This window comes from Aulonocara stuartgranti (assembly GCF_965226115.1).
Source record: "Aulonocara stuartgranti genome assembly, chromosome: 3".
In the NCBI taxonomy this organism is placed as follows: Eukaryota; Metazoa; Chordata; class Actinopteri; order Cichliformes; family Cichlidae; genus Aulonocara; species Aulonocara stuartgranti.
This window is the reverse complement of record NC_138941.1, coordinates 20,221,349-20,247,493: the sequence shown is the minus strand read 5'-3', so window position 1 is coordinate 20,247,493 and position 26,145 is coordinate 20,221,349. Positions and strand designations below refer to the sequence as shown.

General features: G+C 40.0%; 1 protein-coding gene and 2 long non-coding RNA genes across 4 annotated transcripts in view; 2 read left to right on the top strand and 1 right to left on the bottom strand.

The window, feature by feature from the left end:
* The window catches only part of LOC309700493 (uncharacterized protein), a 2,098,293-nt gene that overhangs the window by 140,009 nt on the left and 1,932,139 nt on the right, over positions 1–26,145 (top strand). The gene's annotated exons all lie outside the window — the stretch shown is intronic.
* On the top strand, positions 7,614–24,858 carry LOC309701442. Of its 2 annotated transcripts, XR_014274990.1 has the most exons (6): positions 7,614–12,272; positions 12,352–12,584; positions 12,912–13,095; positions 17,131–18,497; positions 23,211–23,496; positions 23,577–24,858. It is a non-coding gene; the product is annotated as an uncharacterized lncRNA (long non-coding RNA). The 2 variants fall into 2 exon arrangements; XR_014274991.1 differs by lacking the exons at positions 17,131–18,497; positions 23,211–23,496; positions 23,577–24,858 and adding an exon at positions 13,257–14,138.
* On the bottom strand, positions 21,298–26,109 carry LOC309701481. Its single transcript, XR_014275007.1, has 3 exons — positions 26,002–26,109; positions 25,867–25,925; positions 21,298–24,611 (listed from the first exon to the last, which is right to left on the bottom strand). It is a non-coding gene; the product is annotated as an uncharacterized lncRNA (long non-coding RNA).

The window sequence follows — 26,145 nt, the reverse complement described above, 5'->3', positions numbered from 1 at the left end:
CATTTTGGAATGTGGAATGGGGATATGTTTTTTTTTAAACAGTTTTCAAATGTAACTTAATATTTAAGTGTTTCTTACTTGACCCGCTTAGTCGATTAAAAAGTTAATTGCCACGAACACCCCTAATGTTATATAACAGACCACAGAAAAAAGACAGGTTTTTTTCTGCGTGACAGAGCTATAATAAATGTTTTGTTTTTTTAATTATCCTACTTTTTCTAAAAGGGAACATTATTTAAAGAATATGTATTTAATTAAAAACTCTGTATTCATCTAAAGGGTATACCAAGAAGGGTGAGCTTCCTGCTTGAAAAGGAAATGACCAAAATAAATGTATTTCTCTGCAATTACAAACTCTGTGTAAACAGTCTTGGTGTCAAAATAAAGCTAACACTGGTGAGATGTCATCAGAGCTGTAAATATTACTGCAGATGTTACTATGTCAAAGTTACTGTGACTCAAACATAGAAAAAATGATTTTTTATTTCCCTCACCTAATTTTTAAAAGTATTTTATAGCATATAACACGTTTGAAAATATGCTTTGGTTCACATTTAACTCCAGAAAATCATAAATCAAAATAGGGATATTACCTGTCCACAGATTCATGGTGCAGTAACTGCTCTTTTAACTGTCTGGTGTCTTTGCTTTGTTTGGTGTTTGTAGACATGGTTTACATGAGTTTTTAGCTGAGATTCAGAGGTTTCTGTGGACACTACTCATGTCAGCACTTATATTTCTGACCTCGTGTTATAATCGATTAAACGTGGTCTCCTCTCTTTTGCCCCCATTTTTGATGTTGTGGGTGCAAATGATCAGGCGTGACATTCTCATAATAAATCAGATAAAATACTGCAAAGAATTAATCCTGCATTTGTGTGATTGAAATGTGTGTGCAGTGACACTGTTTTAAAGATTTGGCCTAAATAATTCTGGAGTGAATGAGCCTAAACATGATGACCGGACTAATGACACCATATCACCTGTGACACTCACACACGCACGTATGACTTTGCCAGTTTCAGCTGAAACAATTTCAGTGTTTCAAACCATGTTCCAGAGTTTTTAGTTCACCGTTCATGAGGTTTCAAGAAGAAAATGAAAGACAGATCTGAATGTTTGAAAGTGTTTTGGAAAAACTCTGTAAAGATTAGATGAACAATACTCAAAGGATAAATTCAACTGTTTTATTTTGTTAGATAAGTTGAAAAAAAAGTTAAACAAGCAAGTAAATAACGAAACAAGGTTAAATGAAGTAAGAGCAAAAAGTTAACAAGTAAATAACGAAACAAGGTTAAATGAGGTAAGAGCAAAAAGTTAACAAGTAAATAAAGAAACAAGGTTAAATGAAGTAAGAGCAAAAAGTTAACAAGTAAATAACGAAACAAGGTTAAATGAGGTAAGAGCAAAAAGTTAACAAGTAAATAACGAAACAAGGTTAAATGAGGTAAGAGCAAAAAGTTAACAAGTAAATAACGAAACAAGGTAGAGGAGAGAAAACCCCAACAATCCCCTCTGAGCAAGCACTAGGCGACAGTGGGGAGGAAAAACTGCCTTTAAACGGGCAGAAACCTCCGGCAGAACCAGGCTCAGGAGGGGGCAGTCAACTGCCGGGACTGGTTGGGGGGGTGAACAGAGGTGGAGCAAGACGAGGCTACATCAGTTGAAGAAGCAGTATTGTCCCTCTACCGGAAAAAGCTGAAGAATCTTTTCTTCTTTTTCATGGACTTTTCCACGAGCGCCTTTTTGTCCAGGATGAGGGTTCTCAACTCATCGATGGTTTCTGTGTTTTGCCTCTCTAGTTTCTTGCATGTTTGTTCTACCTGTTCTAATGTTGCTTGTGTTTCTTCAAGCTTTTCTTTGAGGTCTTTGGATGTTGCCTCCTGTGTCAGCTTTGCCTTCTGCAGGTCTGCATTTCTCACTTGATCTTCTTTGTGCAGGCCTTCTAGCTGCTCATTTCTTTTCTGGATATCGCGGAGCGTACACTGCAGGTCCTCATGCGTTTTGTCTTGTTTTTGCTTTTGGGCCTGCATTTCTGTGTTTTCCCGCTTCAAGTTGTTGAATTCCAACAATATCCCCTTAATGAGCTCTGAGTTGTTTTTGGCCATGTGATCAATCTTTTTCTGCATGTGTGAGCATCGTTTTTCTAGTGTTTCCTTTTCTCCCTCCAGCTCACTTGTTTTGACCTTCAGTTCATCACAGAATCCTTGCAACTTTTGATTTTTACTCTCAAAGTCCTTGATAATGCACTTTTCTTCTGGCAGTCTTTCTTTCTGTTGCTCTTTCTCTTGAAGGAGGTCTTTATTTTGGACCAATGTTTGTTCCAACTCTGCCTTCACCATTCTGTACTTTTCCTGCATGCCTTGGAGCTCGCGCTGCAGGTCTTTTTGCTTTGTGTCCTGTTGTTCCTTCTGTTGGAGGACTTCTTTATTTTTTTCTTCAGCTTCATCAAGCTTTCTTTGGAGCAGGTGATTCATTTGGTCCATGTATTGCAGATCCCACTCCATTTTATCAATCGTCGCTTTCCTGCCTTGAAGCTGCTCGGACATTTCTTTAACTTCAGCGCTCTTTTTCTTGTTTTCTTTGATGAGGGATACAATCTGCTCTCTGGCTTGAGCAAACTTGATCCCCCAGCCCTCATTAATAATGTTGATGTCGGGCTGGCGCTGTAGTGTTTCTTCCAGGTGTTTGTTTTGTGCTTCCATCTGTAAGCACTTCTTCTCCAGGTGACGTTTTTCTTCTTCAATTTGTCGAATTTTGTTCTGGAGATGGTTGTTTTCATTCCTACTCTCCTGTAATGCCCTTTGGATGGATAAGAGGCCATTTGGAGAAATTGGCCGGCCACACGTGGAAGGAGAGGCGGCGAAATCTTTTTGTCTCGGTTGCCGTAATCTTGGATACATGTTGGCGTTTGTATCCGATGACTCTGAGAGGTTTCCAAATTTTTCTGTAGTCAACGTTTGAAGGCTGCAAACACAAAGGCTGCGAAGAAACGAACTGAAAATTGCTGTTTCTCACCCCTATTTATAGAAAAACTTCAAAGGATCCTTGTGACATCCTTGTGACATCCTTGTGACATCATCACTCCTAAGCCAATCAGATTGTCACATGCACTGCAAAAACTCAAAATCTTACCAAGTAGGTTGGAGAGACAAAACCTGCAGCTCAGAATCAGCGCAAGAAGACGTAATCGCAGCGCGGACCGGACGCATCAGGATCGCTAAGCTCCGACAGCGTGTCCGTCTACGAGCCGTCGGGTGAGAAAGCCGAGAAAGACAAAGTTGATTCTGATGCGTCGGGTCCGTTCTGTGTTTACGTCTTTGTGTGGAATCAGTGTACCTGCTCTCATTTACACGGATTCGCATTTGCGACCAAATTGGTTGCACTCTAGAGCCCTGTTACTTGATGAAAGTTGGTTTTGCAGAGTTAATCTTGCAGCTCAGCCACAGCATAGCCCTCAGCAACCAAGAGCATGCTAGCGGGCCGTTGTTATTATGTTATTACTGTGCTTTTCGGAAAATAAGGCACTCTAAAAATCAGTCCTTTGATTTTTCTGGAAATCGACAGTGCTCCTTATAATCCGGTTTGCCTTATGTCTCTACCAGCTTTGCACATCTACAGACTGAAATCTTTGCCCATTCTTCTTTGCAAAACAGCTCCAGCTCAGTCAGATTAGATGGGCAGCGTTTGTGAACAGCAGTTTTCAGATTTTGCCACAGATTCTTGATTGGATTTAGATCTGGACTTTGACTGGGCCATTCTAACACATGGATATGTTTGCTTTTAAACCACTCCATTGTTGCCCTGGCTTTATGTTTAGGGTCGTTGTCCTTGTGGAAGGTGAACCTCCGCCCCAGTCTCAAGTCTTTTGCAGACTCCAAGAGGTTTTCTTCCAAGATCGCCCTGTATTTGGCTCCATCCATCTTCCCATCAACTCTGACCAGCTTCCCTGTCCCTGCTGAAGAGAAGCACCCCCAGAGCATGATGCTGCCACCACCATATTTGACAGTGGGGCTGGTGTGTTCAGAGTCATGTGCAGTGTTAGTTTTCCACACAGAGCATTTTGCATTTTGGTCTCATCTGACCAGAGCAGCTTCTTCCACATGTTTGCTGTGTCCCCCACATGGCTTGTGGCAAACTGCAAACGGGACTTCTTATGGTTTCTGTTAACAATGGCTTTCTTCTTGCCACTCTTCCATAAAGGCCAACTTTGTGCAGTGCACGACTAATAGTTGTCCTATGGACAGATTCCCCCACCTGAGCTGTGGATCTCTGCAGCTCGTCCAGAGTCACCATGGGCCTCTTGGCTGCATTTCTGATCAGCGCTCTCCTTGTTCGGCCTGTGAGTTTAGGTGGACGGCCTTGTCTTGGTAGGTTTACAGTTGTGCCATACTCCTTCCATTTCTGAATGATCGCTTGAACAGTGCTCCGTGGGACGTTGTTTCTTTTTGTAGCCTAAGCCTGCTTTAAATTTCTCAGTAACTTTATCCCTGACCTGTCTGCTGTGTTCTTTGGACTTCATGGTGTTGTTGCTCCCAATATTCTCTTAGACAACCTCTGAGGCGTCACAGAGCAGCTGTATTTGTACTGACATTAGATTACACACAGGTGCACTCTGTTTAATCATTAGCACTCATCAGGCAACGTCTATGGGCAACTGACTGCACTCAGACCAAAGGGGGCTGAACACACACCCCACTTTGCAGTTATTTATTTGTAAAAAATGTTTGGAATCATGTCTGATTGTCGTTCCACTTCTCACATGTGCACCACTTTGTGTTGGTCTTTCACGTGGAATTCCAATAAAATTGATTCATGTTTGTGGCTGTAATGTGACAAAATGGGGAAAAGTTCAAGGGGGCCGAATACTTTTGCAAGCCACTGTATGAATCCTGGTTGTGTTTACTGACCTGGAAACGATTTTATGTGCACGGCGCTCGAAAATCTGTCAAATGTTTTAGTACGACTTTGCTAAGCTACGAAGCCGCACCGCTTGATGGATTGTTGGAGCATTACGGCTATCGTAGGCAGGAGCCCCGCGGAGTGATACGTACTGTGCTTCAACATAATATTACTGTATTGTGTGTTTGTTTAACCTCTTTTTAAGTTTTGTGGATATTATACATGGTTGTGCTGAGGATATGTCGGCCAGTTTCCACTGGAAATGCCTTTTGGTTAAACTGTCAGCGAGGAATTTGCATTTGCACTGTTACATTTTTATATAAGTTTAATGCACATGAAAAGCAGCTGCTTATTTAAGTGAAAATACATTGATTGTTTTTTTTTTTTGCACAAATGAAGTGGAGTTGTAAAGTATTTTGTCTCGTGTCAGTTATATCGTTATCACACATTTTCAAATTTATATCGTGATGAATATTTTTGGCCATATCGCCCTGCTCTACTTCTACAACACGCCTTGTGTAGATGAGTTAGTGAGGCAAACTGATCAGCTGTCTTATTGTGTCTGTTGAGTGTTTGGTTTTGTGAACGGCCTCTTTAATGCACGAGGGTGTGACCATCCACATCCTTGTATCTGTCCACTGTCAGCCATTCATTTTGTGCAAATCTGGCCAAGTCTTCCAAGTGTGCGTGTTTTTTTTCCTTCTGACCAGATGCAGCTTTCTGCAACATCACTTTAATGTCCTTATACTGATCACCACACTGTGTGTGTGCACTAAAACAGCAATCATTTCACTGCTCCTTTGTAGTGACAGGTTACAAAACGTCATTAGATGCTGCGTGGCTGTACAAGATAGACTTTGGTTAGCAACAACTCTCTGAGGCCTTTACTGTGAAACAGAACGCTGTCTTATCCGGCTAACTTCAAGGTTTAATGTGGGATTTTTTTGTAATCCAAGACATAATGCCAGGTCAACTCATGCTTTGAACCTAATCTGCTCCAGAGCAAATCATGTTCCAAATGAGAGATCAACAGGTAGAAAATCACAACCTACTAACCAGTAAGACCGAAAAAGAACAAAATAAATAAAATCCCCGATCCTGGAAGGTCCCTCAGACCGCTGTGTGCAGAGAGTAGGAGTGTAAAATCTTTCAGCAGAGTCTGATGTCTTTGTCTTTCCATGATGAGCAACAATAATGAACATAGATTCTCTACAACAACTTTACTGTTTAGGAAGTATTAATATATGATCCCAAAACTTCTACATTTAACCTTTTAATCAGACCAGCAAAAATCTAGTATTGAATCTTAGCACAGTCATAAAAAACTATTTGCTAAAAGCATTTTTGCAGCTGAATATTTTAAATTACAGTTAGGATCACTGGTTGGCTGTTTCACCTGTAAGACTTTAAAATAACATGCTAAGGTTTAATAGTCTATAAGGAATACACTCTGAGGCCTGGGCAGTGTTGTGCTAATAAGAGAAGGTTTGTGTGTGCAGTGAAACAGTAATTTTTTTTATCTCATAATTTATTGATATGTTTGATCCTTTTAGATCGTTTTATAAAACTTACAACAACAGGCCTGAACCTGCTCAGCTCCAAAGAGCTGGCTAAACGATGGGGCATGTTCAGAATCTTCCTGAAGTTTAACAATTTCCCAAAAAGCTCCACAAAGTGAATTTTCATATAAGACAAGAAGGAAAGAACAGGGTGTGATGTGGAAGGGGCACTCTGGCAAACAAATTACTGCTTTTATTAAGTTACAAAACTCGCAGTCTTGTTCACGAGTGATCAGAGAAGGGAACAGGAGATGGACAGATGGATCGGTGCTGCGGCTGCAGACTCTTCACCAGTCCCTCTTTACCAGTCGATTTACGTCCTTACCCTCTGTCACAACGGGACTGAACGGACTCACGCGTAGGCTCTGAGTAGGGAACAATAAAGGTTTTTTATTTACAGAAGCACCAGGTGATCTATTTACACAGTGGGGAAAAGACGGGTTCCGGGAATCCACACACGAACAGGAGGGGGGAAAGACACTTGCAGTCCACACACGCTCCAAAGTCCTCACTCCATCCACGCTCCACGCTCCTCTTCACACTCCACAAGAAACACAAAAGCTCGCTCCAATCCTCACACACTTGATCGCTCAGGTAACACAGGGGCAGGTCCAGGGAAATCTATTCACAGAGATGCAAAAGGTTACTGTAAGAAGATCGCTAGGGAAACACGAGAACGAACTGAGCTGGGGTTAACACTGACGAGAGTCGGCAACGGTCCAGCGACGAGAAATACAGGGCTGCCATCTTATAAGGGGACTGGAACACTGTTGGGTGATGAGCCACAGGTGTCACCAGGTGCGTGGGCCAAGGGCAGGAGCCCACAGATGAGCTCCGCCCAGGCAGTGAGAGAAGGAGGGAGGGAGAGAGCGGGGACAAAATCAAAACAAAAAAACACATGTAGCCACACTGAGGCGACCGGGTAGACACAGGGACCCTGACACCCTCGCCTTTTTCACAAATGTCATGTATGAAAATCTATAATAACTCCAGTTATACGGATATCAATATCCTCATAAGTGAGGATATTGATAAACTGATTTGAACTTTTACTGATTTCTGTTTAGATATAAATTGATTCAAAGTGGTCAGATATGCAGATTCTGACCTTTCCTCTGGCAAATATATAAACTCACTGAAAACAGTTTGACTTTTCAGAGAGTTTCCTATCTATCTGTATTTTTACTTTAATAGTTAAGCACGATTAACATTTAGGAAACAAAAATAAACAAGTTAATAAATGAAATGAAATAATACTGATTTATATATTCACTCTGTTTACTTTTTCGATATAGAAATACAATGAAGACTTCCATGTTCCTGCTGGTGGCGCTCTCTGGCACTGTGCTCTGCATGACTAACGGACGTGTTCAGAAAACCAGCAGATCATCAACATGATCCCACAAGGGGGATGTGATGATCTGATAGCAAACAGAGATAATAATGGTAACTGTAAGCGCAAGAATACCTTTATCATTGGTGGCTTTAATCAAGTTAGAACAATTTGTGATCCAAGCAATTGTATCAATGCAAATAGAAATCTTTATAAAAGCCCCACAGACGTGCACATTCTGTATTGTAAACTGCTGGGACAAACAACGATACCCATTGTACATCCAGATACAGATGAAAAGGCGTATTGTAATTGCATGTGATAAAATCAATACTTTCCTTCAGCCTGTGCACTTTGAATGTTGCTCTTGAGTTGAGAGATGCTGTGAGCTTGCTGCCATCTTTAAACATCACTTCATGATGCTGGTTTAGATGCTTTATAAGACTTTGTTACGTTTCTTAAACAGTGATGAAAATAATAAAGAGGAAATATGAGAGAAGTGATTTTCAGTGAATGTTGAAAAAAATCCCACAATAACAAAAATGATGGCAACATTGCTACACTTTGCTTTCTTAGCTTGCATATTGTACATTTTCACAGTTGTTTCTGATTGGCTCCATCTTCTCTCGCTGTCACAGCTGTTGCTCAACTTTCAGCACTCATTCAATTAAAAAAACAACAAACAAAAAAACCAAGCTGCTGCTGGTAAGGTTGGCATTCTTGCAAGACTCAGTAACACAAAACAAATAAAAAAATGCACATCCCATGTTTATCCCATGTGATTCCAGGCTGAGTTTATGCATTTATGCTTATTTGTTTATAAAATATTATAAGCTGGTCTGAGGTCATTTGTTACTAAAGAAAAACAAACAAACACTGTGTCATTATTTAATCCACTAAAACTAAGACACAATGCAGAAGCAGTGTGTGAAAACTAAGTGCACCTTCACTGGTGTAGCATCTGCCTTAGAAACAATGAAGTCAAATGAAACTGTTGAATCATCTCGATGTGCTAAAGGCTCATTTTAATGCAGCATTAATCACGTTGCTTTAACAGTGCTGCATTTTAATAATGTTTATCACGTTCTTTGTAGATTTTAATTATCACCATCGTCGCTGTGAGAACATGTCTGGTTGGAGCAGGCGGCACTCAGGGATCATGTTGTGTGGAAGAAGAGTCATGTGATTGTTTTTTTTAAAGATTTTTTTCTATGAGTGCACAGAGTGTGAAACAGAAAGATAGGATCGACAGAGAAAGCTGATCATGTCTGTTGTGACACCTGCAATCTCTGACTAGAGTTTTAGGTTCTGTCAGGCAGCTAACACAAAGAAAGCCTGGCTTCATTGTACAAATACAACTTACATATACAACACATGACATATTACACAGAGTCATTATTTATTCAACAAAAACTAAGCCAGATGCAGTTTTTGGATTTTATTTCAAAATGTTCTTATTCTGATTGTTTACTTAATATATTTAGACACATTTGGTTTATTTCTATAAAAATGATATTTTACACAAAACTTCAAACAGCTGCCTGCAAACATGGCTCTTTATTGTAAAGCCAGGTATGAACAACAACCTGCAGCTGCATGCTGTTGTGCTCATTGGTGTCACATTAGGTTCTGAACCACAAACAGAGAAGTTTCTTAGAACTGCTGGGCTAGTGATGTAGGTGTTGATGCAAATGATGGCTTAGGGTGGTGCTACGACAGTGTATAAAAACTGAAGCTCCCAGAGCCAAGTGTTATTTGTTCTTCCGTAACTGAGGTGAACTATAACCTGCTCAGGTAGAATTTAATAACAGCGTGTCTGAACTGCTCGTCTCCAGGCTTCACGTCTCATTCTGTAAGAACTTGTTGTTTGTTTATGAACTTTTTAGAAACAACAGACTTTTGTATACTTCCAAGAAAGAGGGAGAACTGACTCTTCTGCCACACTCACGTTCATCTTTATCTGTCATCAGTTCAGATAAAAGCATCACTGATTATTCTGAACACTGTTTTAAAGCTTCTGCGTCACTCTGATTTCTTCTTAAAGTTGGCAGACAGGATTGTGAAGAAGGACATAGTGGATCCCCCCTTTTAATGAGCATATTATCTGTGAACACTGAATACAAACAACCTAAATGCTCATTAAAGAAGCAGGTTGGCTCATAAAGTGCTCTGTACTTGTTTTATGCAAGTGCTGTTTCTGGAAACAACCACCATCTGTAATCAACACAGGACTTATTGAGCTGTCAGGTGTGCAGACAACATGGCACATTTTGGGAACACCTATAGTTGATGTCTTAATTATGAAAATAGCTACTCTGTAGTTGATGCTTCCTGTTCTGCCAGAGCAGGTGCAGCCTTTGTGGAAGTGGGTTCCACTGGACCAGCGTCTGTGAACGATCCATTGTGGGTGATTTTTTTTTTGACCTTACATCTGTGTGTAAGGACCAACCACAACCATCTAAAATCTTTGCATGTTATTTTATCTTCTGTGTAAGAAGTACACAGCATACCCTGATGATCAGCTTCAAGGGTTCTCAGTGTAGGATGCATACAGTATGTCATGCTGAAATATAGAGCACTTACAATAGAACCCACTAGAAACCAATTATTTTAGCCTGGTTCCTTAAATCTATGGCATTTTTCCCATGCTGACTGATATGCTGCTCAGTGTCTTTTGCTGTCTGTCATGATCCTGGGCCATGTTGGCCCAGCATTCTTAGTTTTCATATGTTTTGTGTGTTGTTCTTTATTTATGCCATGGTTTCTGTTAAGATGTTCCTTATTTGATTACCTCCTGTGTGCCCCTCTGTGTATCTGTGAGCCCTCGTTTCCCCTCGTGTTTTATTCCATGTTTTCCCAGCCCGTTATGTCCGTGCTCTCCCCGTGCTGTCTCTCCTCCTCTCTGAACCTCCGTGTACTTCCTGTTTTACTTTGACAGTCTCCCGTCAGTGTTGCGTTCACTCCTGCCGTGTCTTGTTATGATTATCAGTGTCACCTGTGTTCCCCGTGTGTTCCCACTTCCCTCGTTAACCCTCTGTGTATTTATGTCTGCGTCTCCCTCAGTTCTGTGTCGCGTTCTCCCTCATTCATGGCCGTGTGTTTCTCTGTGTATTACGTTATAGTTTCCTCGTTTAGGTTGTATGGTTTCTCTCTCCAGCAATAAAGCTGTGTTTTGAGTTCATTCCTGCCTCCGTGAGCTTGCGTTTGGGTCCTCATCCTGCCTGCACACAGCCGCAACCATGACAGTCTGCTTTTAAATCAGATGTCACTCTGAACATAAACACAAGCCACAGCAGCCCAGCTGTCTTAGCTGAGTACAAGGATACATTTACTCTCTTTGTGTAAAATATTGTGATGATTTTACATTATATTAGGCAGGCAGCTGCCCAAATTAAACCGTGACTATTAGCAGTTTGGTTATTTTGAACGCCTCGGCTGGAAAAAATTCAAAATGGTTTGTAAGGTTGGCCACAGCTTTGTATGTAAAGGGGAGTTAGAAGATTGCTTCATATTTTAAGATTGATTAAGATTAATTAATATTTTTAATTGTTTTATTTTACATCTCACCTTTTACACTGCATTGAGTTGCTGCCATGTGATTGGCTGAGTGTACATCGTTCTTTGTTTCAAAATGGACTTAATGCTTGGTTGAACAGTTGTGATGTTTATCTCCTTTAGATTTATTTTTTATTGTCATGATGAAAAATGGTTTGTTGGTTCATACCTATGAAGTTACAGTGTTTCTGAAAAGCCTAAAAAGATTAATTGTTACCATAGTAAACTTCAAAACAGACTTTATTATATGATATAGTTATAAAATTGGATAAAAACTGACTTCAGCATAATATAAAATAATGTGTTGCCACTATGTATGCATTGGTCAACTTTCAGATCTATGAAGTTCAGCTCCCCCAGCTGTGTCTCCCTTCTGTGGCCCATTCCCTCATTACTACCCTGTGTATTTAAGCCCTGTGTTTTCCCACGCTTGGTGTCGCGTCGTACCCTCAGACCCTGCCTGTGTGTTCCTGCTTGGTTTCATGGTTTGGTTTCTGTTTTTGTTTCATGCCAGCAATAAAAGCTGTGGTTTTAGTTACATTTCGTCTCGGAGTCCTGCATTTGGATCCACATTTCCACCTGCCCGCACTCAGAGCCCTGACATCAGCATAATATAAAATAATGTGTTTTCCCGATACCTGATTTTTAGCACTATGTATGCATCGGTCAACTTTCAGATCTATGAAGTTCAGCTCAGTTATCTATGTTTTCATTTTTAGTTTCCATTTGCATTTAGATGCACGGCCGATTCTCTGATGTGTGATCTGTTTCTACCTGTGCTGATGCTAGCAGGACTAAAGCTGATCAAGCAGCAGTAAATATGTGAAGCAAGGCTGAAGGATACACTCATAAAATGAACAGAATCATAAGAATATAACAGCACGAGCACTGCAAATGCAACTAAAACATGTTGACATCAAATGGTATGTTATTTGAAATCTATATGAAATAATGACACATCTATGTTTTCCAATTTATTTATTAATTTAATTTTTTCCACAGTTGTGTAAATCAGTCTGTCTGTGGACTGCCAGCCAACACATCCACAACACCAACAACTCAGACAGCGCAAAGCCTTTTAAGTTGGCGAGGCGTGATAGCAAATGCAGCGCAGGTACATCCATCTGACCTGCAGCAGCATCGCAGACCACGCCCCCCCTCCACACCACTCTTTCCTCATAGTTGCTCGCCATCGTTGCTCTCAGAGGGTAGAAGGTCCCGATCGAAGTGCACAGGTAACTTCCCTTCACATTTCACGACAATGATCCTGTTGGTGAGAAGCCTGCCTTCATACTGGCAGCTGGGTTTCCTGGCTCCCTGATGCTTTAGCTTACATTTAATTATGCGAAACGTTGCGGTACTATACGTCATGCCGCTATTTTCATCGTACCTCCCATCACCTCTACAAATGGATTTGACCTTTGCTGGAATGCTGAGGATGAATGTGTTGGTTTCCTTACAACTGTTGTCAAGTTTGTAGATATTCCTATTTGATATTTCTGTGTTACACAGCTTTTCAGTCATCTTAGCATCTACATGCTGTCTTCTAAACTTTTCATAAGGTGTTTCTTCAGGTCGGTGCTCGCTTGGTTGAAAATTGTTCACTTTGGAAAATCCGGAAGCAAAGAGCAGCACGAGCATCATGCAGACAAACAGTGTCTTCATCGTCTCCTGGAGAAGAAAACACATGGACATTTTTCCACATTAAGAATTTGGCAGATACATCCTTTTGGATCCTGAAGCTCAGTAAGTCGTCTTTGTGAGCTGCAAACACACACGACAAGAGGACTGATAGACCTTTTTCTTTAAATGAAAGAAGTCGTTTTATTTATAGTTTTCTTTTTTATTTATTTCTAATCATATATATTACTTTGTTCTCTGTTTATTTTTTATTTTTCAACTGTTAGGACGATTTCTAAATATCCTGAACAAGCCTGATCTGGACGGCTCCTGGAAGCAGATTCAGGCGTGATGATGTCATTTTCAACTGGAAAAAGAAGCTTTGAAAAGCTGAAGTAGTTTAAATGTTTAGATATTTAACCTTGTTGTATTACTTTATATTTTATATTCATCGTATTAAGACATCAAGATATTTGTTTTTGCCTTAAAATTTTGTGTTTTCATTTATACTTTTTGTTATTCTTTTTTTTAATTTTGTCATTTTGCCTTTTTTACTTGATGTGATTTGGATAAATATATATTTATATCTACAGATATATTGAGAGAGTTTTCCTCTGGGTTTCACAAGCCCATTTTATAGATAAAAGTCCAGGTCATAATAGATCCGGTTCATTAAGAACAAAGTTTAAATCCTATTTAATATAAAAGCCTTTCTGCACTCAGTTATTCTTTCCTGTCACATGTTTCAGTGTGCTCTGTAGTAACAATGACACACTGCAAAATAAAAATAATAAGACACTCACCTTTTTTTCCTTTACTAATGATGATGATTAACCTGCAGTGGTTCAGGTATAAGTTGGTTGTCTGGAACAGCAGGTGATGAAGATGTGGTGAAGGGTCTGTGGTTCATGTATATAGTGGGTTCATTACATAACTGGATAGGCAACATCTGACAGTCAGTTTAAATAAGATCTTGTTGTATTTGAACACAAATCAGCAAAAACAGGTCTCTCACCGTGCAAATATACAGCTTACGTAAGTTTAGTGTGCTCACCGAATGCAGTGTTTAGTGTAGCAGCAGAATTATGACAGTTTATGGAGATGTTCAACGTGAGCCTGCTGCCCAGCTTTAAAAGGAAAATCATTTTAAATGATACATAATAAGTTCTTAGCAAAAGAGGAATGCAGGCGGAGATGAGCAGAGATCTCTTCTGCAGTTCAGATGCTGCTGTGAGTTCTAGTTCACTTCTGTCACAGAGGAACAAAGTGTGTTTGGATCTGGACACTTTGATTTTTATACTTCTGATCAGCACCACCTCAAATAATCCTTTGCATCCACACCTACATCACTGGCCCACCACTTCTAGGAAACTTTAACACTTCCCTGCTTGTGACTCAGAAAGATAATGCAAATATGATGACCACTGACCACAAGAACCTGCATGTAGATGCAGCCTGTTTTTCCACATCTGGCTTTAGAAAAAAAATTAATGCACAAACAAATAGATTTAAAATAAAAAGATGTGTTGGTATATTTTGACCTTTCAAATAAACTATTAACACTTCTTTTTTCCCCTTTTTAAGTATAATTTTTGGCAAATAAAGTGAATGTTTTGACCATTTGCAGTTAAAATGTTGAACAATCTTTTTATTTTTGTTTTACTACCAGTTGGTTGTAATAATTTCATATGAGGATTTACATGGATGTATAACAAAACAAAGGATAAAAGTATATATAAAAGTATATTTAATGAAGCTGATCGAACAACAGTGCAATATGGCATGATGACAGTGTTTACAATTTTGGCAGGAGAACAAAAGATAAATATTATAAAATACAAGACATGAAAATCTCAGAGGTCAGGGGTCGGGGGCCCAGGAAGTCTGACCCGCAGATTCCAGGTCTGACTTCGAGTACATAAAATATCATCTTTCTTGTGGGGAAGGAGCCTGAGTTAGAGCAGGAAGTTACACCATATTGATATTGTTGGGGTAGCCTCAATGCCAGTGTTGGACTCTCCAGTTTCCTTGAAGGAGGTTTGACTTTGTGCCATCGTTGGCTGGACTCTGTGCTCATTGATATCCCCGTATCAGTGAGTTAAGACACCATGCATTTATTTTCTGTGTGGCACACAACAAGAAAACAAGCCAAGAGAGAACACATCAGCCTCCAATGACAGTTTATTAAAAGGTTTATTGGAGGTTATTTGTTGTGTTATTGAACCTGTGTGCTAATGAAAGAGTGTCCTTAATAAACGTACTCCATAAGGAAGTGTGTTCACAAGTGCACAGAACACATTAGGGCACAGGTCAGTGATCGGTTTTACAATTGTATTGTCAGATCGATGGACACTTTCGGATACTTGGATATTCAGGTGATTAGAGGAGCAGAGATGATCAGCTGATCAGGATTTGGTGGTGTGTTGGATCAGGTGGTGGAGAGATACAGGACAGGCCTGACATACACAAACGTATAGTGAAGGTGCAGAGGCTCAGATCTGTGACATCGTCCCAGCTCAGTGTCCATATTTAGATGTAACAGTGCTATAGACTTTACCTGACAACTTGTATGAGTAATGTTTTCATCTCAGGCATGTCAATTTCATTTGTGAATATATTTTTAATACTTGTACAACAGATTTTTTTGAGTGTTAAATAGAAATTATATGCTGACACTGAAGTGATGGGTCGCACTCTTTAGTTCACCCCTGCTCTCGAAACAATGTAGGTGGTCCAGTTAACATATTTACATTTTTTCATTTGCTGTTTCACTTGCAAAATATTTCCAGTGTGACATTTGATCAGGTCTTGTAAACCTTGTCGTTAACCAAGCAGTCACTCCCAGGCTGCTGTGCTGATCACCGGATCTTAACTTCATTGTCACAGTGCACTCAGAACAAAACAGCCATGCAGAGATATGAGTCACAGTGACATTAAAACTGATGAAGACCGTCGTCGTTAGAACCAGCAAACTGAACGAACTAAAAAAGATCATCTAAATTCAACTGGTCTAAAATATCAGGATCTCAGTGTTAAGTCCATATTTTTGAAGTAGAAGCTTTTACTGGTTTTACTTAAGAAAAAGAAATAATAAGGAATTGTTTTGGAATTTGTCCAGGTTAACAGATGAAATCATGTTCAGTGCTTTGTCCTGTCAGTAAACACAGATTCTTTATTTGCACTGAATGGGACAGCATATAATTTCACTGCTTTTGGCGTAATGACAATAAAAGATAGTTTCAAAGTCTGACCTGCAAAGCCCGTCCACCCAGTGTCCTCCTCAGTCATGCTGGTTGCATGATTGCTGTAGAAGTGCTAAACTACTGTGACCTGATTAATTGAACTGAACTCACACTGCAATAACTAATCAGTGAGGTGGTAGTTTAAGTACTTCATTACCAAAATGTATAAATGAAGTACATCAGAAGATGTTGGGGAAGAAGGACTTCACCGGGTGGGCCTGGACCCCCGAGGCCTGTCCCTGTGCCGACCTCGTCTGAGTCTAATAGATTTATAAGATAGAGCTCATCAAAAGACTAAGATATGAATATAAACATGATATTTGTCAGTTTAATTTAATGTTAAGTTGAACTGGAGTTAACCAGAATCCCTTACTCTTCCAACTCCTCTACTTTGTCTAACAGTTAGCTTAGCTTAGCCTAGCCAAGTTTTCTTTGCAAAATTGCTAATTGCATGGTTTCAAATTGCAGTTTTGATTTTAAGTGGACTAATTGTTCAGACCTGCTCTGGGGCCTGTCTGAAGTATTAAATTGACATATATTTGTCTCAACACCTACGCAGGAGAACTTTTTTGTAAGTGTGAAATGGAAAATAGAAGAAGAAGTAGAGATGTGGGTGTTCCTATTTACATGTTTTTATTTTCTGTTTCTTTAGCCAAACATGTTATTTGATCAGAGCACCTGCCTGTACACCTGCTGTTAACCAAGCAGTTATTTTCAAGCTGCTACACTGATCACAAAGTCAGGACATATGAATGACAGGAAGTGTCCAGTGTCACGTACCGATATTAATGACAACAATGATGGGTCAAAGCAACATATGAACATTTATTACGATATCCTGATAAATGTAATGCAGCGGGATAACTTCTACAGTTATTATGTTAGTGATGATGCCTCTTTGCTTTTCATTTATTCACAGCTTTGTGGCGTACGATGGAGTGTCAGGGCCACATTAAGATGATAACCTGCCACGGCTGCAGTACCCTCTACAACACGGCTTGTGTCGATGATTTAGTGAAGCAAACTGATCAGCTGTCTCATTGTGTCTTTTGTGTGTTTGGTTTTGTGTTTTCAATGAACTGAAAGCCCTCTTTAATGCACGAGGGTGTGACCATCCACATTCTCTCATCTGTCCAGTGTCAGCCATTCATTTTGTGCAAATGGTCAAGTCTTCCAAGTGTGCGTGCTTTTCCTTCAGCGTCTGTGTTACTCGCGTCCAGCAGATGGCAGTGTTTCACTGTCTGACGGCTGTCTGAAGCTTCAGCTGGATTATCCGTTTGCTATGTTTGCCATGTTACAGTGGGGAGGAAAAACTCCTTTTTAACAGGAATATCTAGACATGAGTGATTACTGCAGTGGGGCACTATCTGTGCTATCTATAAGAAATGTTAGCAACAATAAAACTCTGAGGATCAGGGCTCCATTTCACTCCAGTGTTCAGTGGCATTTTAAAAGAGTGAATACCGACGCTGAATGTCTTTGTAAAGCAAAAGCACTTTGTTAGCCTTTACAGAGCAAAGCTATGGATCAATGTGCAGTGAAGAAAAATCGAGGTGGCCAGTCTGTCCTTTCCTAACCAATCACAGAGCTCCTTACATTGCACCATGTGGCTAATTTGTGTTTTACTGATATTGCTGGGCTGCTGTCAATCATTTTGTCTTTATATTACAACAGAGCATTGACCTTTAACCTGTTTAATTCATACTGAGTATTTAAAAAAAATGTATTGTCATAATAAATTCTGCCTCACTGAAACACCATTTTGCATTAGCCTCTATCACCTGACTTGTCACTGATGATATCACTGCATGAGCAGGCGAGCGGTAGCGGCGGGGGGGTGTAGGTGAAGCTCGTGAAGAACAAAATTCTGTACGAGCGGACGCAGTGAGTCCAATAACCAGGGGTAACTGGAAATAAGGTGTTGTAGGCTGGCTTCCACAGTGTAAAGAGACACTTCTCCCTCATGCTCTAACAGCTGGTAAATCAATTTAGAAGCAGAGTCGATAACGGCCTCCTGAAGCTCCCTAGGTGGGGTGACTGCCGCTGGATCCATATCTGGCTGGTCCGTACTGTCACGGCGGGTGAGGAGAGCCGTGTGAAAATAATAAATGAGGATCCAATCGCAGGCAGTAGTGGAGAAGTGAAGGTGGTTTATTGAACACAAAAATAAATATGGACAAACAGCAAATGGAGCACGAAGTAAACTAGACTGGAAACAACTAAACTACAGAGCACAAACCTGGACAAGAACGAGCAGAGGAGATGGACAGCAGGGACAACACACGGGTGAGACATGGTGGACACACAGACGGACCAGCAACTACAATGACAGAGGACACGACTTAAATACACAGAGAAACACAGGGGAATTACACACAGGTGGTGGACACAGCTGGGAATAATCAACAAGACGAGACAGAGGTAAAACTGAACACACTCACATGAGACGCAGACCTTCACAATAAAACAGGAACAAGAAACCATCACACTAAGACGCAGACTCGACATAGAGAGAGAGACAGAAAATGACACATGGAACTAAACTAAACCTGCAAAAACATGACAACTCAAAATACTGGGTCAAACTGACCCAGAACCGTGACAGACTTTCTATAATGTTTTGCTTGAGCATGTCCTGCTTTTCTGTAATGTTATTTCTACAGTTTTAGCAGTTCTTCTCGAGGGAAAGAGAAAGATGTAAAAATCTTATACGTTATATATGTTAAATAACATGTGTAGTGCTCACATGTAATGCAGATGTTAGCTTTGATCTAACCAATAAATCCTGATTGGATGTTGTTAGCGTTAGCACTTGTGTTTGCTTCCCTGCTGTACAACAGCATTACCAAAATACAACTGAAGAAACAAACTCAGTTATGAAAAGTTTGTGTTCAGTTTGCAGTCGCTGAAAATAATTACACCTTTGGGAATGACATGGAAATGCTCCCACACTAAAGATTGGGTTTTGTTTTGGGGATTTTCCATCTTAATTTATCCGTCTTATTTGGCTACATCTACGACACTGCTATGCTCTCTCTTGCCTATGTTTTCGTGGCTGCTGCTATCTGTATTTTAATATATATATATATGCAATGAAAATTCCCGTCTCGCCCCTCCCGGCAGTCTGTATACTTTAAGCTCGGGTAGTTTTTACACAGGATACGGGAGGATTACTGAGAAGAACCTAAGCAAACACGTGACAAGTTTTCAACAGGAATGAATGACAGTAAAAATGTTACCTCACAGATGGTTTTCATGCCATCAGTAATGAGCTGGTTTCAGCTGGACTGGACACACTCAAATGGCAAAGAAGGTTGTGTAGCCTTTGCAGAGAAGATGAAATGCATTCATGTAAATCAAAATGCATCTTTTAATTGAGGTAGAGGTTTGTCAGAGATATTATTCTCATAATGTACCTTTGTCCCAGCTGATTACCTTCATTAAACAGCAGGTTGCAAAAACCTCTTGTGTACCTCTTTTCAACCACTGGGAGGCGCTACAGCTTCATTCCTTTCACACTAAGGCAGCGGTAGGGAACTCCAGGCCTCGTGGGCCGGTGTCCCTGCAGGTTTTAGACGTTCCCTACCCCTGCACTAAGGCCTTTGAAATCTTCATTAACACTGAGCTTGAAATTTCTATCAGTCGAATGCAAAGGAGTCCTGTGGTTGTAGGACAGAGGTAGGGAACGTTAATCTGCCATCATTTAGATTATATGACAACAACCTTCAAATCTGAAGTCTCAGAAATCTGCTTCATGTACAAGTTCCTCCAATAATCAGGGCTAATATCACCAAATTGTACATAAACAGACTTTTACATGTTAAATATTTCTCAAATATGGGGAAAAAACAATATAAAATACTATATTATTAACAAAATATCTTAAGATACAGCTACAAATTGCTTGAAACATTTGCAATGAAATATATAAAACAGCTTTATTGTCAGTGAGGACAAAGTTATAGTGATGCTGTGCTGGAGTGTTCAAAAGAAGACAGAGACATGAAGTATAAATATTGTATAATATTAAATATAAGAAAGAACAAAGTTATAAAAACATTAATAATTGAAATCTGCAACAATATTCACATAAAGTGTAAAATACAGAGTTAACTGTTTAATAGGTAAAGTTTAGATCTTGCAGTCGAACAATGATCCCAAACACAGCAGCAAATCTACAGCAGAATAGCTGAAAAGCAAAGTGCAGACCTCAACCTGGGACATTCAGAGAGCTGTGCTTAAATAAATGCCCACAAAGCTCAAAGAACTGAAGCAACGTTGTAATGAAGAGTGGGCCAACATTCCTCCACAACAATATGAGAGACTGATAAAGTCAAGCAGAAAACAATTACCTCACATTTGTGCTGCTAGAAGTGTTTCTAGTTATTCACAGGACTGTAGTTTGAATTTAAAGAAATGTGAAAGTGCACTGAAATTAACATAGTTATTGCAATTTAAAAAAAAAAATCAAGAAATCTAAGAGGAAGAAACAATGTAAACCACACAATTGTTTTCCTTATATTCTCCACACGGCAATGCACATAACAGACATAAAATATTTGCATTTATCAATAGAAAATATACAATTTTTCCATAGTCATAGCCAGGCCCGATTACTGCCAAACCTGTGCTGAATCAATCACTTAAACAGGACCTGTCTGACAAAGTAGAGTAGACCAAAAGATCCTCAAAAACTACACATCATGGCGCAATCCAAGGAAATTCAGAAGCAAATAAGAAACAAAGTAATTGAGATCTCTCAGTCTGGAGATGCAACGTCAAGATGAACAGAATCCAGTTTCTGGGATCCTGAAGGAGAATGTCTGGCCATCTGTTCACGACCACAAGCTGAAGTGCACTTGATCCAAAGCACACCAACAAGTCCACCTCTAAGCAGCTTAAGTAAAACAAAATAAAGACTTTGGAATGGCTTAGCCAAAGTTCATACGTGAATCTGATTGAGGTGCTGTGACCTTGGAAAGGTGGTTCATACTCAAAACCCCTCCAGTGTGGCTGAATTACAACAATTTTGCAAAGATGAGTGGGCAGAAATTCTTCCAGCACCTCGTAAAGGACTCATTGCCAGTTATCCCAAACGCTTTATTGCAGATGTTTCTACTCAGGGTGGCCCAACCAGTTATTAGGTTTAGGGGGCAATCACTTTTTCCACACAGGGCCATAATAATGGCCGCCTTAATAATAAATGCCTTGATTTAGGAACTACTTTTAATGTTTACTTGTGCTATTTTGCAAAAAAATAAAATCTCTGCAAAAACATCAAAACTGCTGACCATCTGACCTCAATATGAAATTATTAATCTTTTGACAAAAAACATTTAGATTTGTAAAAATAAAGAAACCATAGAGGAACAAACAATGTTGTTTGCTACGTTCTAACATGGCAATCTAAATAACAGTAATGCAAACATATATATTTATCAATAAAAACAGATCGCCTTTTCACTGTTACAAAAGTCAAGTACATCAATGTTTGTTCAGCTTTCATAAATGTAAGTTTATAAGTACATAGTACATTTTTTGGTCCAACTTCTTTTAATACATGCAACACATTTCAGAACATTTGGGACAGAGACAACAAAAGACTGGAAATACTTCGTAAAAATCTGGTGAAACACTTTAAAGCCAGTGGGATTAAATGGGAAACATAAAATTTAATACTAGACAAAGACCGATTGAATCCTGAAGCAAAGAATTAATAACTAAATCACAAGTAGAAAATGTTATGCAGATATTATTGGATAGATTTTGGTGTAGAAAAAAATGACAAGAAATGAAAAATGAAAGTTATCTGGTCTTTTTCTTTAAAGAGTAGCCTACTGCAGAGCAGCAACACTGACAAAGACCATCATCACCAATACTGCAGCTAATACAATGATCCAGGAGGAAACTTGAAAAAGCAGGAAAAATGTGACACTGATCAAAATGAATACATCAATTATTGATCAAAGAGAAAATGCATACTAGCACAATGCATTGTTATTGCATCTCAGTTTCTCACCATCACTGATAATCTGACGTCTGCTGGACCTCAGGAATCGTCTCCATCACCTCTCTGTGAGGAGCAGAGAGCACTCGTGCTGCACATCCCACCTGTGTGCTGTGTTTACGTGAACCTGAGAGCACAGCTGTAGTGGTGACAGTGAATGTAGCGTTGGTGTTGGACACACTGACAGTGTTGTACTGTGAGAAGCTGAGGTCTTGTTGTGAGAGTGTTACAGTGGGAGCAGGTCGACCAGTGGCTGAACAGGAAACAACCCACTCTTCAGCAGAGTTTGACTCTCTGACATCAACAGCAGGTTCATGCAGCTCTGTGAAGGATCAGGAGATATAAAATAAGGAGTATATTGTTAAAGATACATTGACTTCTAACACATGTAACGCATTAAGGTAAAATTTCTTACCATAAGGATGTGTTACACGATTTATAAACCCCAGTTTGTTAATTATTTGTTCATTATTCATAACTATATACTTAATGTTTTAAAAATTAAGTGTTTTTGGTCAAATGGAATTTCTTTTTGGGTAATTTTAGCCCCTTTTAGCCCTCTGCCAAAATGTTTTAACCTTTCTGTCTCTAACAGTAAAACATCGTTCCTTTATCTTCTGTGTCTGGTGTGTTGGTCAGGATTAGCTAGCTTGGCAAAAAGTTCACATTAAACAAAGTGTGTTACTGTGAGGTGTGTGTTCGTACTATGAGTCACAGCTGGAGTTTTCTTGCGGGTGAAGGTTTTTCACCTCGCTGTCATTCTTGCATAAAAGTGTTTGACCCCTTCAGGAAAAAAAACGAAATTTGGGATTATTTTTTGTTTTGTTCATTGTGTGTATTTGTTTCTACTTTTTACTTTTTCTTTTACTGTGTACAGCACTTTGGTCAACCTGTGTTGTTTTTAGACATGGTTATTGATTGATTGATTGATTGATTGATTGATTGATTGATTGATTGATTGATTGATTGATATGTCTTTGATTAAAATACAGCCTACTCCACATCCTCCAAGTTACAGAGAAGAGGAACCATCTGGGGTGAACTTGTGCACTTGGTATTGGCTGTCATGGTCCCTGTGCCTCTCCGGCTCGCTCATGTTGGCCACAGGTTTGTTTTGTTTTCTCTCCTGCTTCCCTGGGTGGAGCTCATTGTGGGCTCTCACCCTTGGCCCACGTATCTGTGGTGATTTCTACACCTGTTGCTGATCAGGCGGCGTCCCCCTTGCCTATTTAACGCTGCGGCACGGAGTATTCGGCACTGGAACGTTGAACCTCCCATGTTCGTGCTCTCAGCTCTCCTAAGACAAACTCTCTCAGTGTTGTGTGGCGTATTGATCTAATTGGACTCTTTGTGTTTAGATCTCCCCGGAACTGGTGGCGGACCCTGACCTGTGATCCCTGTGTGTGTCAACATAAGTGGAAATTGGAGCGAGAGTGGCTGTGGAGAAGCGAGTGTGCGTAAGAAGAGGAGTGGCGGAGTTTGGGCCGAGTGGGGAGCGAGTGTGGATTCCTTCCCCTGGAGCCCTGAAGCCCTGCCCCATGCACTGTATATACACATCACTGTGGTTTCCCTTCTGTGTTAATAAATTGTCAACCCTTTGCTTGCCAGAACGCTGCCTGCGTCTGAATCCATCTGTTAGCCCTGACATTGGATACCTGGAAATCAGTGAAGGGACCATTAATGCTTCAACTTGTACACAGGTTTGAGAGCAACCACCCAAAAGCTTCTGCTAATAAACACTAGTCTGTGTTTGTGATGCAAATGTTTCTGGCTGTGTTCACAAACATTTAGTAAGGTGAGTGAGGAATATTAATACTTATTATTAGATCATTAGCAGACTGTAGAACTTGACTGCACGCCAAGGTGGCAGTTCAGCCATTTGATTCATGTTGCAGCAGCTCATGAGTGAATGAACATCGTGCAATAAAAGTACTTCTAGAAGTACATTTTTGCAAAAACGGACATTGTGGAGGAATGTAGGGAAGACACGAGGGAGCCCAATATTTTACTCAAACGTTAATCGCTGCATCACACAACTGAACATTCAAAGCGCCAAAACCTAACCCTCTCACTTCCCGTTACACTGGGTACGAGTGGAGCTACCTGGTGGTATGTACTTACATTTATTTAAATTTACTTGAGTAGGGTAGAGTCATGCTAATGACCTAATAATTTTATTCAGGTGTGTTGCAGCAGAGATACATTTAAAAGCTTCAGGACGCTGGCTCTCAAGGCCTGGAGTTTGACACCCCTGCTTTACACAAAGATGGGTTAAATCACAGTGCAAAGAATGAATGAATAAATGAAATATAAACAATAAATAATTATTAAATAGTCTTACACATCAATGTCATTGGTTGACTTTTGAAGTATTTGAATCCTTATTGGGTTCCCTGAGTGACAGAAGGATTAAAACACTTTAAAATCAGTACTGAAAATATGTGCAGACATTACTGGATAGATTTAGGGTTAGAATCAATAAATCACTATCATGTTAAACACTCTTAGAGTTCAAACCTTCGTAGAAACATAAGTCCAGTATCATGGAATGAAACCTAAAGGTGCATTTGAGGGTGCAAAACGTTTCGTCGGCATTGTTGTGTTTGTTTGGGAGAAAACGTACAAACACACAGTGCAGCACTTCAGAGTTACACTGCTAGCGATCGAAGATGTATGTAAATTCGACAAGCTAAACGCATTCTGTACTGTACAGCAGGAGTCCCCAACCTTTTTGCACCACAGACCACTTTAATGTCAGACGATATTTTCAGGGAACGACCTTTAAGGTGTCGCGGATAAATACAACAAAAGAATAAAAAAAAGAAACTGTGGTGTTTTGTAAATATAATAATAAACGTGACTTGAGCTGTGCGCCAACAACAATGACAGTGACATCCTCCTCTCTGCTTTTTAATGCTCTCTGGTCGCTATGGTAACGCGTAAATAGTTCTTTCAAAATAAGACACAACTACAACCATAGATTTCACACCGGAGGATCAACTCTCGCGGAACGGTACCAAAAGACTCACGGACCGGTCCGTGGGCCTATTAGGGACCGCTCCTGTACAGGAGACACTGGACTAGATTGATTGACAATGGTCTACAGCAATCAGAACGCACAACACGATGTACTGTAAAAAAAATAAATGAATCAGCGAAACAGCAAGTGTCACTTTTGGCCACGAACAATTTAGGGGATGGTGAATTTTTTTGAACAAACCCAGAGTGTTAAAAAAAACTTAAAACCATTTTTATTTCTCAGCAGCATCAATAGTAACAAAAACGCAATTTAGTTTCGCTGTCAAAGTCGATTTAACTGAAGTTACGTGTTTCCGGTTACTGTGGAGCTCCACAGCAGCTGCAGCCAGAAGCTGTTTCTACAGGATCCTGATGGACACTCAAAGCTTTTAGAAAATGTCCTCATTAGTTGTTTGCAGCAGAATATCAACCGATGTGAACCAAAACAACAAAAGTGCTCTGCACATGTGTGTGAGACTACAAATTCTAGAACCAGAACTGCTGATTTCATTACTCTGAACTTTTAAAGGCAGGTTTTGTATCTGAGAGCAGGGACACTTGCTGTGTTCAGTGTGACTCGTCTCTGCAGAAGGTCAGGGCTCTGATAGTTGCAGTTAGCGGGTGACTTACTGGGCAGGTGGATCCTGAGTGTCTGTTGGAGTCAGGGTTCATTATGGTCCTGGTTGCTACTGGAAATAAAGAAACAAAAGGAGGGTGTGTTGTTCAGGAAGTACAGACTGTAGCTCAGCAGGTAGAATTACTAACTGGAAGGTTGGAGGTTTGATCCCTGGCTGCTCCAGTCTGCACGCCACGGTATCCTTGGGCAAGATGTGGAACCCCGACTTGCTCTCCGATGCATCCATCATAGTGTCATTGTTAGAAAAAGAAGTGCTTGTGTGAATGAAGCAC